The 15,622-nt window shown below is 31.3% G+C and overlaps 1 pseudogene; it reads left to right on the top strand.

Annotated features, from left to right (window-relative positions):
- The first annotated feature begins 14,648 nt into the window (after positions 1 to 14,648).
- LOC111521937 lies at positions 14,649 to 15,096 on the top strand (annotated as a pseudogene).
- The last annotated feature ends 526 nt before the right edge of the window (positions 15,097 to 15,622 follow it).

The raw sequence follows: 15,622 nt of genomic DNA, 5'->3' as shown, positions 1-15,622 counted from the left end.
TGCTTTCTCATGCAGGCATTTAGTGCAATACATTTCCCTCTAAACACTGCTTTAGCTGTGCCCCAGAGATTCTGGTGAATTATGTCTTTGTTCTCATTGGTTTCAAAGAGCTTATTTGTTTCTGCCTTAATTTTGTTATTTACCCAGTAGTCATTCAGGAGCAGGTTTTTCAGTTTCCATGTAGTTTTATGGTTTTGAGTGAGTTTCTTAATCCTGAGTTCTAATTTGATTGCACTGTGGTCTGAGAGACTGTTATGCTTTCCATTCTTTTGCATTTGCTGAGGACTGTTTTACTTCCAATTATGCTGTCAATTTTAAAATAAGTGCTATGTGGTGCTGAGAAGAATGCACATTCTGTTGATTTTGGGGATGGAGAGTTCTGTAGATATCTGTTAGGTCCGCTTGGTCCAGAGCTGAGTTCAAGTCCTGGATATCCTTGTTAATTTTGTGTCTCATTGATCTGTCTAATATTGACAGTGGGGTTTTAAAGTCTTCCACCATTATTGTGTGGAAGTCTAAGTCTCTTTGTAGGTCTCTAAGAACTTGCTTTATGAATCTGGGTGCTCCTGCATTGGGTGCATATAGTTAGTTTTTCTTGTTGCATTGATCCCTTTATCATTATAAAATGCCTTTCTTTGTCTTTTTTGATCTTTGTTGGTTTAAAGTCTATTTTTTCAGAGACTAGAATTGCAACCCCTGCTTTTTTTTTTTTTTTTTCTTTCCATTTGCTTGGCAAATATTCCTCCATCCTTTTATTTTGAGCCTATATGTGTCTTAGCATGTGAGATGGATCTCCAGAATACAGCACACTGATGGGTCTTGACTTTATCCAATTTGCCAGTCTGTGTCTTTTAATTGGGGCTTTTAGCCCATTTACATTTAAGGTTAATATTGTTCTTGGGTCAAGTAAAAATCTTGGGTCAAGTAAAAATCAATATGTAATGTACCAAGGCTAGTGAATTACAGCTAAATCTGTTTTTAGAGGGACATTTATAACTTAAAATGTATAGATTAGAAAAGAAGAAATCATGAATAATTCATGTCAGTAATTGAAAACATAGTCATTTATTTGGAATCATCAAATATCAGGCAATTATACACATAAAAAATAAGTGTATAATCAAGCAATTATACAGACAAAAACAAGAGTATGCAGTTGCTAATATTTGGTGCAAAAGAGGAGACATAATTATAGAATGAACAAAATGAGAATATATGATGAATGACTATATGTATATAATTTGGAATATTTTGAGGAAAACCTAAATTCTTTAAGAAACACAACTTACCAAAATTAATACCAGAAAAAGTAGTTCCAAACCTTCTCTATGTATTTGAGAAAATTAACCTACATGTACATTATTCCCACAAACAAATAAAAATTCAGGTTAACTTGCTTCTCTAATAAATTATTTCTAATTGTGAAAGAAAGAACAACAGTTTTACATGAACTTTTTCAGAAAAGGAAGGAAGTGTTCTCAAGTCAAAGGCCAGCATAACTGGCAATAATGTAACAAGAGAAAAAATACACATGATCCTTCTCATGCAAATAGTTGTAAATTCTTAAATAAAAAAAGCAAAAAATTGAAAATGAAGTTCAATAATATATTTAAAAAGATTAAAAATAAATGAATAAATATATTCATTTATTCTATGAATGCAAGTAAAGTTAAATATAAAGAATAAATCAATTTAATCTACCATATAAAGAGAAATAAGGAAAAACATATCATCATCACAATATATGAAGAATAAATTTTTTACAGTATTTCACATCCATTGATAGTTAAAATAAATGTTTGACTTAAAAGGAATAGAAAGAAAATCCCTTACTCTGATATATAGTATCCTCGACAGGATTTAAACTAGTATGATTAACACTCAATTAACACTTTTACTTTAGTTCAGGAAGAATTAGTATGCACACAGTCACAAATATAATACATAAAATGGATGGTTCTCATTCACATAAAGTTGAACAAAAGAACACAAAGGCAAAATTGTGTGTACCGTGTGACTTCATTGATATAACTCTTAAAAACTGACAAAATGAATCTTTCGTTGAGAAGTTATAAAAGTACATTTGAGTGCTCAGTGACTGAATGGGTCCTGGGAGCTGGGAATCTTCTGGTATGCTGCAGTGTTCTATATTTTGATCCGCGTGCTGGTTACATGGATGTGTTCCCTGTAAAAATCATGACTTGTATACTTTTCTATATGTATGTTATTATTCAATACAACGTAAGCAGTAAAGGAAGAAGTATGTTTACTTCAAAAGAATAATTGTTACGAATGAAATAAAAGTGTTGTTCCCCTGTGTACACTCTGAATTTTTCAGCAGGTAACAGCTTGCTTACAAAAGAGATGATGAATCTTTTTGAAGAATTAAAGTTTCAGAAGTTTAAATCTGTGACCTATGTCTTACTATCAGTAGGGAATATAATATTAAGTGCTAATAGAGTACTAATAATATCTATTTCAAGAAAGTGAAAATTATTGCTTATAGAGAATTAAACAGAAAACAATGTTGAGATATATGACAATGATATGCTAATTATTATATTATTTTCCTTTTCTTCTTTGTTGTTATTGATAAATGGCTCAAGATTTTTCTTAGATCTTCAACTTGTTTCCAATTTTCATAGATATAGCCATATGTCTATCAAAATTCAGTAGGGCTAAGTGCCTTGTTCTTTAAGTTTATTCTGTGGGCTGCTTGAAAAGTAAAATTTATAATACAGTCTTTCACACTTTTCTGTTAATGAAACCGCTGGACAATACCTAGGATATACACAATATGTATTAAATGCTTGTTATCATTAATTATATTTTGGGAAATGTGAAAGTGTGAGTTTGTGTGTATAAGTATGTATGTGTTGGAAACAGAAGAGAGTTACAATAAGAAAGCAATGAAGCAAAAGAGTGAGAGAATAAGTGACTGAGTAGAATATAGTACTCTATTTAAAAATTTCAGTTCCTTCCATATGGAGGTAACTGATTTCCTACCTTTAGTTTTACTGTAGAACCAGTTAACAGAAATGAAATTCCAACTGTTTTGGATAAAACCTAGCCAACATTTTTTTTTTTTTTTAATGTATGAGAAAGACTTATATTAAGAGTATTATATCAATAATTATTATTCTTTCTTAAATATAAGAAAATGTCATTCATTTGGTATTTTTTTAAATTATACTTTATGTTCTAGGGTACATGTGCACAACGCGCGGGTTTGTTACATACGTATACGTGTTCCATGTTGATATTTTTAAGTTTTTGATCCACTTAGATTTACAGGACTATAATTTATATAATTATTAAATATTTATATAGTTATATGGTCATTAAAATAAATCCTCTTTTGTATACAAGTGTTATGAAATCTCAACCAATGTCCTCTGCCATTAATAATGGATATCAATGGTGGTGCATGCCTGTAGTCCCAGCTACTCGGGAGGCTGAGGCAGGAGAATCCCTTGAACTCAGGAGTTGGAAGTTGCAGTGAGCCAAAATCGTGCTACTGCACTCCAGTCAGGGGACACAGCAAGACTCCATCTCAAAAGATAAATAAATAAATAAATAGATAAATAAATAAATAAATAAATAAAAATAATAATAATGGATATCAATAAACTTTTATGAGTTACAAAAAATAAGTAGATAGACTTTTCTGAATTTTATTTTTTCTAAAATACATTATTTATTACAATTTTATTTCCTAAGGTATGCTGGAATATTTTAGTAGAGACGGTTTTTCACCGTGTTGCCCAGGCTGGTCTCGACCTCCTATGCTCAAGAGATGCACCTGCCTCGGCCTTTCAAAGTGATGGGATTACAGGTATGAGCTACTGCGCCCGGCCAGCATTCATTGTTTCTCATTTTGCCTCATTTATTTGAACATTTCAGTTTCTGTGTTTAAAACGTTATTAAATTATTTTTATGAATTCTCCATATATTATTCTAAATACCTTGACCTTTCCACCACTGTCAGGTACATTGTAATATGAAATTGAGAAATAAAGCATTTTTAATTCATATAAAATGTACTCAATATTGATTTCTTAAATTTAATTGAATAAAATTTTCATTTTTGAAGTATGATAAAATAATTTTTAAATAAAATTTTAAATAGCATTTCTCAATGTGCACCTTTTAAAACATAGAATGAGTGTTAGTACTGAAATAATAATCATTTTTACTTATGGGAAAGTCAAAGTTTAAAGGTTATCTATATTTTAAAAAGGAGAAGTGAAGAAAAGTAGGCAACTAAATTGGAGAAGGTTAGAGTTAATTCTCCCTTTTATAGCACAGTTTTCTATACACGATTATTTACTTACTCTTTTATCAGTTTGAATTCTCCAGATATGTTTTCAAAAGTTCATATTATTTCCCATTAAAATTCAGGCAAAAATGTTGTCATTTTTTGAAGCCCAGATGGTATACTAAATGATCTGCAAAGTATTAACTTTTATTCAGTAGAGTATCATATTGCATAACATAAACATAACAAGGTGCATAATACAGAGAAAATGGTTTTTTCAATAGTTTTTATGAACACATCAAAGTTTCATAATAATTAAATAGCAAAAACTCTTTCCATAACACAGATATAAAAATCTAATTAATGCATGAAGTATATGGAGGTGAAGCCATATTTGTGAGAGTTTTCTTTCAACAACTTACTGTTAACAATTTTATTTCTCTAATTCCTCTTATACTACAACAGTTGCGTCCCTTGGATTTTTCTTTTCTATGTCCAATATGCTGCTGATGATATGAAAAAGTCCTGATTTGATTATTTTAACTCTTAGCCTCTCCTTGTAAGGTCTTCACCTCTAGTAATCAGCTAATACTTGTTAGCAACAGTTAAATCAGTTTATCGTCATCTACCCCACATGCCTATTATGTTTTCATTTCAGAAGAATTGCGTAAGAGAGGATCCTGAGTATACTTCTTTATATCTTATTCCTTTGTACACAATATCACAAGTGAGGGGGAGAATAAGATCTATTTACTTTAGGCTGTTAAAATGCTCTGCATTAAATCATAGGTTTTTTTTATTTTTTTCAAATTACAATTATAAAGATAGTTCTTACATTTGGAAAATACATTGCAAGTTTAAATGTTTATTGATTACATAAGGCTGACTTAGCTGTCATCCATTGAGTTCTTAGCATGGGCCAGACACCATGCTCTATATTTTGCTATGTATTAAATATAGTGCCTTTGATGAGGCAAGTAGGATTATCCTCATTTTACATACAGTATACTAGGCTCCTGAATGCTATTTTAAGTTATCAAAGTAATGAGACTCAGAGCCAGCATTTAAAATCAAGGGCTTTAAAAGATATGCTGTACTGGTATGAGCTTGTGCAGATTTGGGTTAACCTGAATTTTCTCTACACAGTTAAGTTCAAGTAATACAGGTATGTGTCATATATCATGATCTCTCAATTCTCAGAAAAAATGAACAAGATATTTTTACGATGATATTATATTCTGTATAGTTTATTAAAGAACTACAAATTTCAGTTTTCATGCCTACCATACTATCTTTTATGATAATACAGATAGAAACAATTCAATTAATATATCATGCCACAATTCACACAATTTGTAAAACTATTCTTACACATCTAATATATCACAATAAAATGAAACTTAATGGAGGGTTCTATGATGATGGCAGTATAACCCACTCAAGGCCTCTTGTTCAAGTCACCAATTCCAGTACATTAATACCATATGGAGAGAGTCAACTAGGATGTTGTTATTTGTCTGTCTTTACTCTATATAAAACTAGAGCCTTTCACTCAGACTGGGGCATTTCCAAGACAAGTATCATAACATGACTTAGAGCACACCTGTCTCACACAGATCCCTGGTCCGAAAAAAGAAGATCAGTAGAAAAATGAAGGGTATGGCAAGTCTCCTTAGTCTCAAAAATCAGAATGAATGACCTCAGCCCATCCCAAACCAAGATAAGGAGAAATTAAGGAGACTGGTGAGTAAAGAGACCTTCTCCAGGTACTGTCATAAAGAACAGAAAAACTTCCTGCTGCAATACTTTACAAATACATCTTAGACTGTGTCTGGACTTTTTTCTAAGGCCCGCTGGCAGGCAATCCTGAACTCCTGTGAATTTACATTCACAAGAATAGACTCCTGATCTTCAAAGTTCAGAGAATTTAAACATTTAAAAAATTCTTATTAAAAATACATACTATAAAAGATAAAACATGATAAATATTTTAAATAAACAATTGAATTTGGTTTAAAAAATGTAATTATCAAGAGCTGGAAGGTGTGGTAGCAAAAATGGAAATAAAAGCCACTGTTGTAAAATGAGCAGGAATGGCTGTGATTTAATCTAGGGGATCCAAAGTTGTAAGTATGAAGAGTAAAGGAGTAATACAACATTACTCACAGCAATATGTTAAAATATCAATTTTCATATTGTATAAACATCGTTTATAAGGGGAAGATTCAAAATATAAAGTCACGGATTTTAAAAGCATTAAAGAAAACTAAGGCAAAAACTAATAAAGAGCTAATAACATAACAGAGATATATATTCACACACACACAAGACATATGCATGTATGTGTATATACCCGTATATATTCATTAGGCATATATGTATCAATGTATGTGTATAAACATAAATTAGTCTGGAAACAAGGAGAGCTGGCAGTGAAAGTGGAACAGTAAGTATTCTCATACATTGCTGGTTGGTGTGTAGTTTGATAGCACTACTTTAGAGAGAAATTTGCCTGGCGATATCTAGTAAAGATTTTATGTACAAATTCTGTAATCCAACAACTGCCCTTCTAGATACAATGCACTGGAGAAACTCTCATAGATGCACTCAAAGGAACGTATAGAAAATGTTCATTACAAAACTGTATTATCAAAATATTTGAAGCAGTCTACATTTGTAGGATATTATGGTGAAGACTGGTGAAAGCATTAAAATTGCTGTAAGTAGAATTATATGCATCAATGTGTATACATCTCAATTTCCAAAAATAAAATTGACAATGATATGTGTACATTATAATACATACACTAATGCAAGAACACATCAACACACATGTATATGATGAAAAAACAGGCAAAATTAGACCACATACTGTTTGTGGGTAACTATTTAATAAAATGATCTAATGATGTATGCAAATGATAAACAACAAATTTAGGAGTGTTGTTACCTGTGTTTGGGACAAGAGATGACAGGGTTGAGACTAGGAACTGTAGAGAAAATGGCTGTGTTTCAGTCAGGAGTAGGCTGAGTCAGACATCTGGTACACCATGACACAGCGGGTTTGGAGCGCAGGTGCACAACCTGGTACATTTTGTAGCCATTTAATGTAACCTGTTTGTGAGAGTTCAAATCTGGCTTTGAGCCACTATTGTCTGTAATATAACTGCATTGCTGACTCTGTAGAGGGGAGACAGAAGAAGAGAGCCATGTCTCACCTGCCTACAGTCCCTCAAGTGATCTTTCAGCTACCTGCCACCTGTCCACCAAATCCTTTTGGACCCCAGATTGGTGTGGAACGTGAAAGGAACAAATACACATGCTACGTTAATTTTACCTAATACATTTATTTCTATAAAGAAAAATCAAGATCAGAAACAAACATGACAAAAAAAAGTATGATCAAAAACAAAAAAGTAAACAACAGAAGAGAAACCTGCGATCAAAGACAAGAATCAGGATACTTAGCCTCCTCTAGGTGATAACTTGAATAAATAAATTAAAAACATTCATAAGTTTTAAAGTTCATAAAGTTTCACTAGAATTTTTTTTAAAAAGTGTCTCCATCCTAAAAGGAAAATAGTGTCTAACAAGACTCAAATTAGTAGACTGAAAACAAGTGATAAAAATATTTAAATCCCCATCCTTCTTCCCTGTAGTCCTATCCCTGGGAATCTATCACAAAGAACTTCAAAAAATACAAATGGCTGAGAATATAATTATGTTTGTCACTTTATCACAGCACTGTGTCGTATTCCAGTAAATCCATTGATAAAGAAATGATCAGAGAATAATGGTACATCTACACATTCGGATATTATGAAACTAAAAGAAAAGTAGTATAAAATATATCAGTTGACTTCAAGGGTTATTCATGAGATATTAACTTAGAAAAAAATTACATAAAAACAATTTTGTATATTGTATATTTTTAAAAGGCAAATAACAATAAATTAGTATGTGTATATTAATATATTTGTTCCTATATGTTTATAGATATGTCAAAAATATATGCCTACAAAATACTTATATGAGAGCATGAATAACAGTGAAGAAAGGTACACTTAAACTGATAATGTTGTTTGTGAGTTGTAATGGAATTTGAAAAGAATGGGAAAGGTTGAATGAATTGTGATTATGGAAGAAAAAAGATGCATCTTGGAAAGGAAACATGCATAGTATAACACGTTTGGTATATACTTTCATACATGTGTATAGATCAAGAAATAGTTAATATTTATAGAGATATATGGCTAAATAAAATAATCTGATAAAAATAAATTTAGATCTAAATCTATTAACTCTTAAGGGTAACCATGTTAGGTGAAGTAAGCAGATTGCATATATGATTTTTTTTTTTTTTTAGCAAAACAGAAACGAATAATCTGTGAGAGTCAGAGTTGTATTTATTTGCATTGGCAAGGATATGCTCAATGTTATAAATGTGTGTTACTTATAGACTAACATAAAGTGGGTCAGAGATGATTAGTTAGCTCTGCCAGTATTCATTTTGTTATTTGAGTTTTAGGTACCGAAACGATAATTTATGAACTTTTTAACTTGAAAATCCTTATATTAAAAAAACTAAAATTACTCAAAATGGTTTAAACTTAAATGTTATCCAATTCTTTAAATGTTATCCAATACTTTAAAAAATGAATTTATACTTAACTTGATAAAAATAGAGCTATTGTATTACAGGTGAAAAATCCTGAGAGGCACTATGGCACAATAATTCTGTGTTCAAGTTGTAGAATCAGAGGGGCTGGGATTAAATCATATTTTTGTCACACACTACCTGTCTCTGGTCCATACTATCTGTGTAATCTTGCAAAACTACCCAATTGCTTTGTGGACCACTTTCCTTCTGTGTAGAATGAAAATAATAGTATGAAACATGAGGATAATAACAGATGACTAATGTAAGATACATGAAACTCTCAGACTAACACATATTAAATGCCAAATATAGGTTTATTGTTGTAATTAAGAAGAAATCTGCAGTACAAATAAGGAAGAGGGACAACTAACGTTGGCTCAGGGCACATCACATGTGTATTAAAAACTTCAGCCGACTCACAAATGCTCTCTATGATGTGTTCATTAGCAAAGGTGTTTTGGCATCTCAACTGTATGCGTCATTAATATCATTTCATAAGAAAAATATTCAGATAGGCTAAGTGATTTACCATTGTCACTCAGATTGTCTATCTCCAAATATGGATTATCCAATTTTTGGTCTAATGATCACACACCTGAGACATTTTTAAAATCCTTGGTTCAATGATCACACACCTGAGACATTTTTTAAAACTCACATTACAGATGTTTATGAATATACATTAGGATGTGTCTTTTGCATGTTTGAATAAGGCAGTTTGAAAATATTTGGCCCTTGATTTCAAAAATTTGTAATATTGTTACTTATTGATTACATGTTTATATATAGTTTATCCTTTGCTTACGGTAGGCAGATGTCAATTTCAAATTGTTAAATTACTACTAATATTTTATTAATTTTTATAGTTATAGTCCTCAAAAATACAAATTATCTTCAAAAATATAAATTATCTTCAAATGTTGGTTGTAATAGTAACCAGGGCTTGTCAATGTAGTTAAGTGTTGGGAAAAGTAACTATACATCTGGCTGTGCTCATGGTGGCATCTTATCTAGAGAGAGACAAACAGAGCTGATTTAACATTTAATCCTGTGTAAATCTACTTTGGTTATACAGAAGTAGTCAAGGTCATGTCCCTTGCCCTCAGCTAGCATTGACTTCCGAGACTGCTCTCATTCTCTTGCTTCTTATTTCCTATTGCCCTTAAGCCTCTGTTATGGCATGTTACAATTTATTTATAAACAGTCTTCTCATTTTTTAAATTATATACTAAGTATTTTACCTTCTCAATTACATAGTAAAATCATTTAAATCAGGAACCATTCCTTTTACTTCCTTTATATCTCCCAAGTTTAGAACTGCTTAGAACTGCATTGATTATAACATAATCAAATAGTTTTTATTATATGATTTAAAGGAAATAAATCATCCTTCAATAGCATATATCATTAAAATCAAAACAAGTATTGCTATTGCTACTATATGTATCAGATGTTTCATCTTTTTTGTATTTAGACAAAAACACTAAATATTTAGGAAATGATTCTAAAATGTTTTAATAAAAGTAGGTTAACATAAAGATATTGGAAAAAATCTAAGTTCACCATATGCCCCAGTTTCAAAAATACTAGGCCAAAAATAAGAGTTATTCTTAGACTTATAATTAGATACTTATGTACTTTGGGGATATGTTACAGTTTTCTATTAGGTTCAGTAATTTTTTTTGAAAAAAAAAAAAAAACTGTTCTGTCAAAGAAAGACTACTGCTCTGCCACCTCTCTCCACTCTTCATTATTCCATCAAAAGAGGCATAATTAAGTTCAAAGTTGGCAGCTAACAGTTGAAACTGACTTTATCACTGATATCTGTGCTAGCATTATGATGCCATAGTTTACAAATCTTGTTTAGTTTCTAAATTGACTTTTCAGAAAACTTTTGCTATATATGCAAGAATAGAAAACACACAGAATCTGGATTCCCATGTCCAGGTTTGGCACTTCTGCTTTGTCACTTACTAACTGTGCAGACTTGCGTATTCACTCTTTTTGCTGCTGCTTCTTGTCATCTGTAAAATGGGTACAAGAAACAAATAATCCAAAGTTTCTGAAAGTATCGAATAAACTAGTTTATGTTCAAAACATTTTTAAATTTTCAAATGACAAACATATCAGTTATTCTTATCGTTGCTTTCTGTTCCCCCAAAATATATAGATGAGTGACTAGGAAAAACCAAAAGTTGGTTGGAAAACTGTTAGTATTTAATAAATTGCTTATGCCCATATTGAGAAAAATGTAAATGAATTAATAATATAATATGAAGATTCTGGTATATTAGTTACATGCAGTTTATTTACTAAAATTAGATACAACATATACATATATTTAAAGTTTTCAAATATATAATTTTTTAAATCTTAAAAGCAATAATTTAATTACATTATATTCTAGAGTTCTCAGTATTTATGTATAAATATCTGAACTCTTTTCAATTAGCATACAATTTACTTCAAACTTTCATTTTTTCATTGAGAAGCTGCACATGGTCTATTTATTTTTTGACATAGTATTATTTTATAAGAGAAAGGCATCTTAAGATATCAGTTAATCCAAATTTCCACCATTCTCTCACTGCACTGGGAATCCTACATGTGTATCAGCAGAGAGTATTTGAGTGGCAAATTTCCTGTTCTTATTCTAAAGATGCACACATATTACTTAATTAAATATGAGATTGAAAAGTATCCACCATCAAATTCCTTATTATTTAGGAATCAAATCTACTACTGTTGTGGCTGCTGTTATCACTACTTCTGCTGCTATTAGATTGAACTTTTCTTGGTTAAATACATTACAATAATGATAATTCAATGAACATTCAATCTTAATCTTGAAAGTGAATATGGTATAGAAATAGTAGCTTACAAAGTTTTTATTTGCCATTTTAAAAATAATTCATATGTATTAAATGATCTCTTCATATCCCTCTACTGTCTAGAATATCTTCAAGTCATATCATTCTCTTCTGTCTCTATATAAACAGTCTTTCTCTCTCTAATATGTCATCAAAGGAGAATACATGTTACTTCTGTCTTCAAAATTATTGTTCTCTTGAGCTCATCCCCCTATACTTATTGATAAATTCTTCTACTATCCTTTAAAACACAATGCCTTAACAGAATACACATGTGCACATGTACGCTCACACACACACAAACTGGTCAACAAAAATTGTGAGTAAAAAAACACACGAATAATTGACTACAATTTTTCCCTTTGTGTTTATGCAAAAAATATTTTGTCATGATCATAAATCACTTTCATTTTATTTTTTTAAAAGAATAAACTTTTTCTCCTAATTAAACGCTCATCACAATTTCACATATTTGATCACATTCTTATTCTTGATGGACATTTTTCAGTTGGCTTCTGGGTCACCACCCTCTGCTGATTTCCCTCATACCCATCTGTTTGCTTCTTCTTGGTATCTTTTGCCAGTTCCTTCTCATCTTCCAGTTCAATAAATTTGACAGACCTAAAGGCTCTTCTCTTTCTACACTCAGTCCTTCATTATTTAGCACTCTCTCCCAGTCTTGTGGCTTTAAATAACACATATATGCTCCTAATATAGTATTTCTGTATCAGAGGTCTTTCATAAAATCTGGGCTGGCTCTATATGGATTTGGTGACCATCAACATAAAGATAGAATTGAAGGTATGCCAATGCGATAGTGAATAAAATTGTAGCATAAATCCCTGCTAGTCTCTATAATCCCCATCTCGTCATTATTCCCCTTGTCCATTATTTTCCAGATACACTTAAAAAACACAATTTAGGACCTTTACAAATCTGTGCTTTCCCATGACATGCTGTCTACCCTCACCACAATTAACCTATAGCTGGGTCTTTCAAATCTGTTGCATCAGATTTGAAAGAATTGCCTCAAAAATATTGCCCTGACAGTCACAAATATGTTCTCTATTATTCTCTGTCATCATAACAATTCTGTTTCCATCATTGTATCACAATTATATTTATACATTTATTTACTTCCTTATTTGATTTTGTTATTTTCTTCAGTAAAGTATAAGCTCCATGGGAGCAGAATCCATGACTGCTCTACTCACAAAATACCCCAAGTGCTTGGATATAGTAAACAGTCAACAAATATGTGTTTAATGTTTGAATGAACATAAACTCAGAAAATAAATAACAGCTTATTAACAAAAAACCTATAAGAAGTTTTATTTAAGTCTTTAATTTATAACAGGCTTAAGAAAATACTTTTCAGGAATGTTGGTTATTAATAATATCTAGTTTTGATACTAATCTAGAGAAATTAGAGTATAATCTCTGTTTATCTTTGAACAATATCCAATAAGAAATGTCCTAGGATACATGACCTTTGTATTTCATTTCTTATGTAGTCCGGATGTCGTATATTCTTATCTATCTTTTTTATGGTGGTACTGATGGGGAAAAAAAAAAAGAAAAAGATTGGTCAATTAAGAGGTGGCTAAAAAATAGTACTCTTTAGCCTTTTCTTGCTGAAGGAACAAAAGAGAACAAAAGGATTTATCAAGAAATAAATTCTATATTTTCCTTAAATACATAAAAACATATGTCTATGATTGTTATGTTGCCAGGAACTTCTCAAACAGATATTTTTTGTCTAGAGGGTAGACAGGGTGTTTGTCGGTCAGCTCATTAGGAGATATAAGAAAAAATCTGATTTCCATATGAGTTTTTATTTTGACTTCTTGTGAGGCTTAAAAGAAAAAAAAGCAAAACAAAACAGTATTATCCTAAGATTGACATTCTTTCCCTAGCTGACCAGTACTGGTTTTTGTTTCTCTTTTTTCTGTTTTCTTTTTCAAAAGTCAGTAAGAAAATTTCATTCTCTTAATAGTGAAATAAGAAAAATGTTGAAGTACATCAACTAAAGTAAATTTGCTTAAGAAAAGAAGTAATTTATTAAATAATGACTATTATGATACGCTAATTATATTGTAAACAAATCATGAATATTTCGTTGAGCCATAGCCTCTGTGTTTAATACATTTGTATTTATTTTAATTATCTGTACTCCTTTCATTACATTTTGCTTTATCTCTGTGGCAAAAATCTCGGAATGACTTCCACACAGTCTCATTCTAGACATCCAGAATAAATAAAATTCTCTTTAATCACAGATATAATAAAACATTTAGGCATTTTAGTTCTTTTATAAGAAGTTGCTGAATTTGAGAGAGACGAGAAAACCTTTCAAACTGTATTTATTTAAAGATCTTTGTCCCTTTGAATGTTTTGGTAGAAATGAAACCAAGGATTCTTACAATTAGAATAGATGTGTGAACTGCATTGCTCACAATATCCTAACAATCTTTTATTTTCATGCACAAGATATCTCAGGGAGATTAAAAATGAAAGTATGTTATAACTCTCAAAAAGTTTAAATGTAATCATAAAATTCTCAATCTGTGTGTATTTTTATAATAGTTTTTATTGCAACTTTTTTTCTTACTCTTGCATTTTTCCAAATTTCTTGGCCACCTTCTAACAGGTAGTAGATTCTTAGCTTCCTTGTCCTAGGGAGACTTTTTTTTTTACAGGAAGTATGTCTTACAATGTTAAAAAGAATATGTGAGAAAAATACAAAACAGAGTATTTCTAGATTAGGCAGACTGCTTTGAGGGGAGAGAGATTGCCTCTCACAGTTTAAAAGAAATTTTTCCCGGTTAGGATACTGAGAGGGAAAAACAAACAAGCGAAAATGGGGGACGGGAAGGCGGGAGAGGAGAAGCCTGAATAGTCACAGCGAGCTGGAGCCGCCAGAGGACCTGAAAAAGAAGCAGAAAAACCTGTGAAAACTAAGACTATTTCTTCCCGTAATGGAGAGGAAAGTTCCAGTCGCAGCGCTGAGAAGCAATCAGCTGAAGAAGCAGCTGCCAACTTCCCAACAAAGCCTACAAAGATCTCCAAGTTTGGATTTGCCATAGTAGCAGCAGCTTTTAATGAAGATGAAGATAGTGAACCAGAGGAAATGCCTCCAGAAACAAAGATGAGGATGAAGAATATTGGAAGGGATACACCAGCATCAGCTGGACCAAACTCCTTCAATAAAGGAAAACATGGGTTTTCTGATAACCAGAAGCTGTGGAAGCGAAATATAAAATCTCATCTTGGAAATGTCCATCACCAAGACAATTAAATGATGTTTTGAAATTGGGGTGTGGGGTGCGTGTAAAATTAAAAGGAACAGTTTCCTTTTTTAAAGAATGGTATAAGACTATCTTTGGAGCTGCTTCTTTTTTCTTTTTCATTTTTTTTAAAAGATTGAGTGGTACACTAATAAATGAGAGTTTCAAATTAGAGGTAATTTATGTTTTATATACAGATTTCAAGACATTTGCTGATTTTGTAGTTTCATGTGATTCGTTTCCAAAGTTTACAGATAATAAAGAAATCAGAAATGGGTACCTTTTTAAGAATTGTATATTTATTTTAGACACAACTATTAGCACATTAAGAGGGAAGCAAAAAGTTATTGTCTATTTAAAACTGCAAGCAATTACTCTCTTAACTACCTTATTACCTAAACTTGTCTGGCTCCCAGGAACAGCCTTATAGAGAAAGGGAGTATTGTATTGGGAGGAAAATGTTACTGAACTATTCACTGAGAGTAAATTTAGATAAAATACAGCTTTTTTTCCTTATGGACATTTGTTTTGTTTCAAGTCATCATAA

This window comes from Piliocolobus tephrosceles, chromosome X (assembly GCF_002776525.5).
Source record: "Piliocolobus tephrosceles isolate RC106 chromosome X, ASM277652v3, whole genome shotgun sequence".
Classification (NCBI taxonomy): domain Eukaryota; kingdom Metazoa; phylum Chordata; class Mammalia; order Primates; family Cercopithecidae; genus Piliocolobus; species Piliocolobus tephrosceles.
This window is presented reverse-complemented; position numbering and strand designations above follow the sequence as displayed.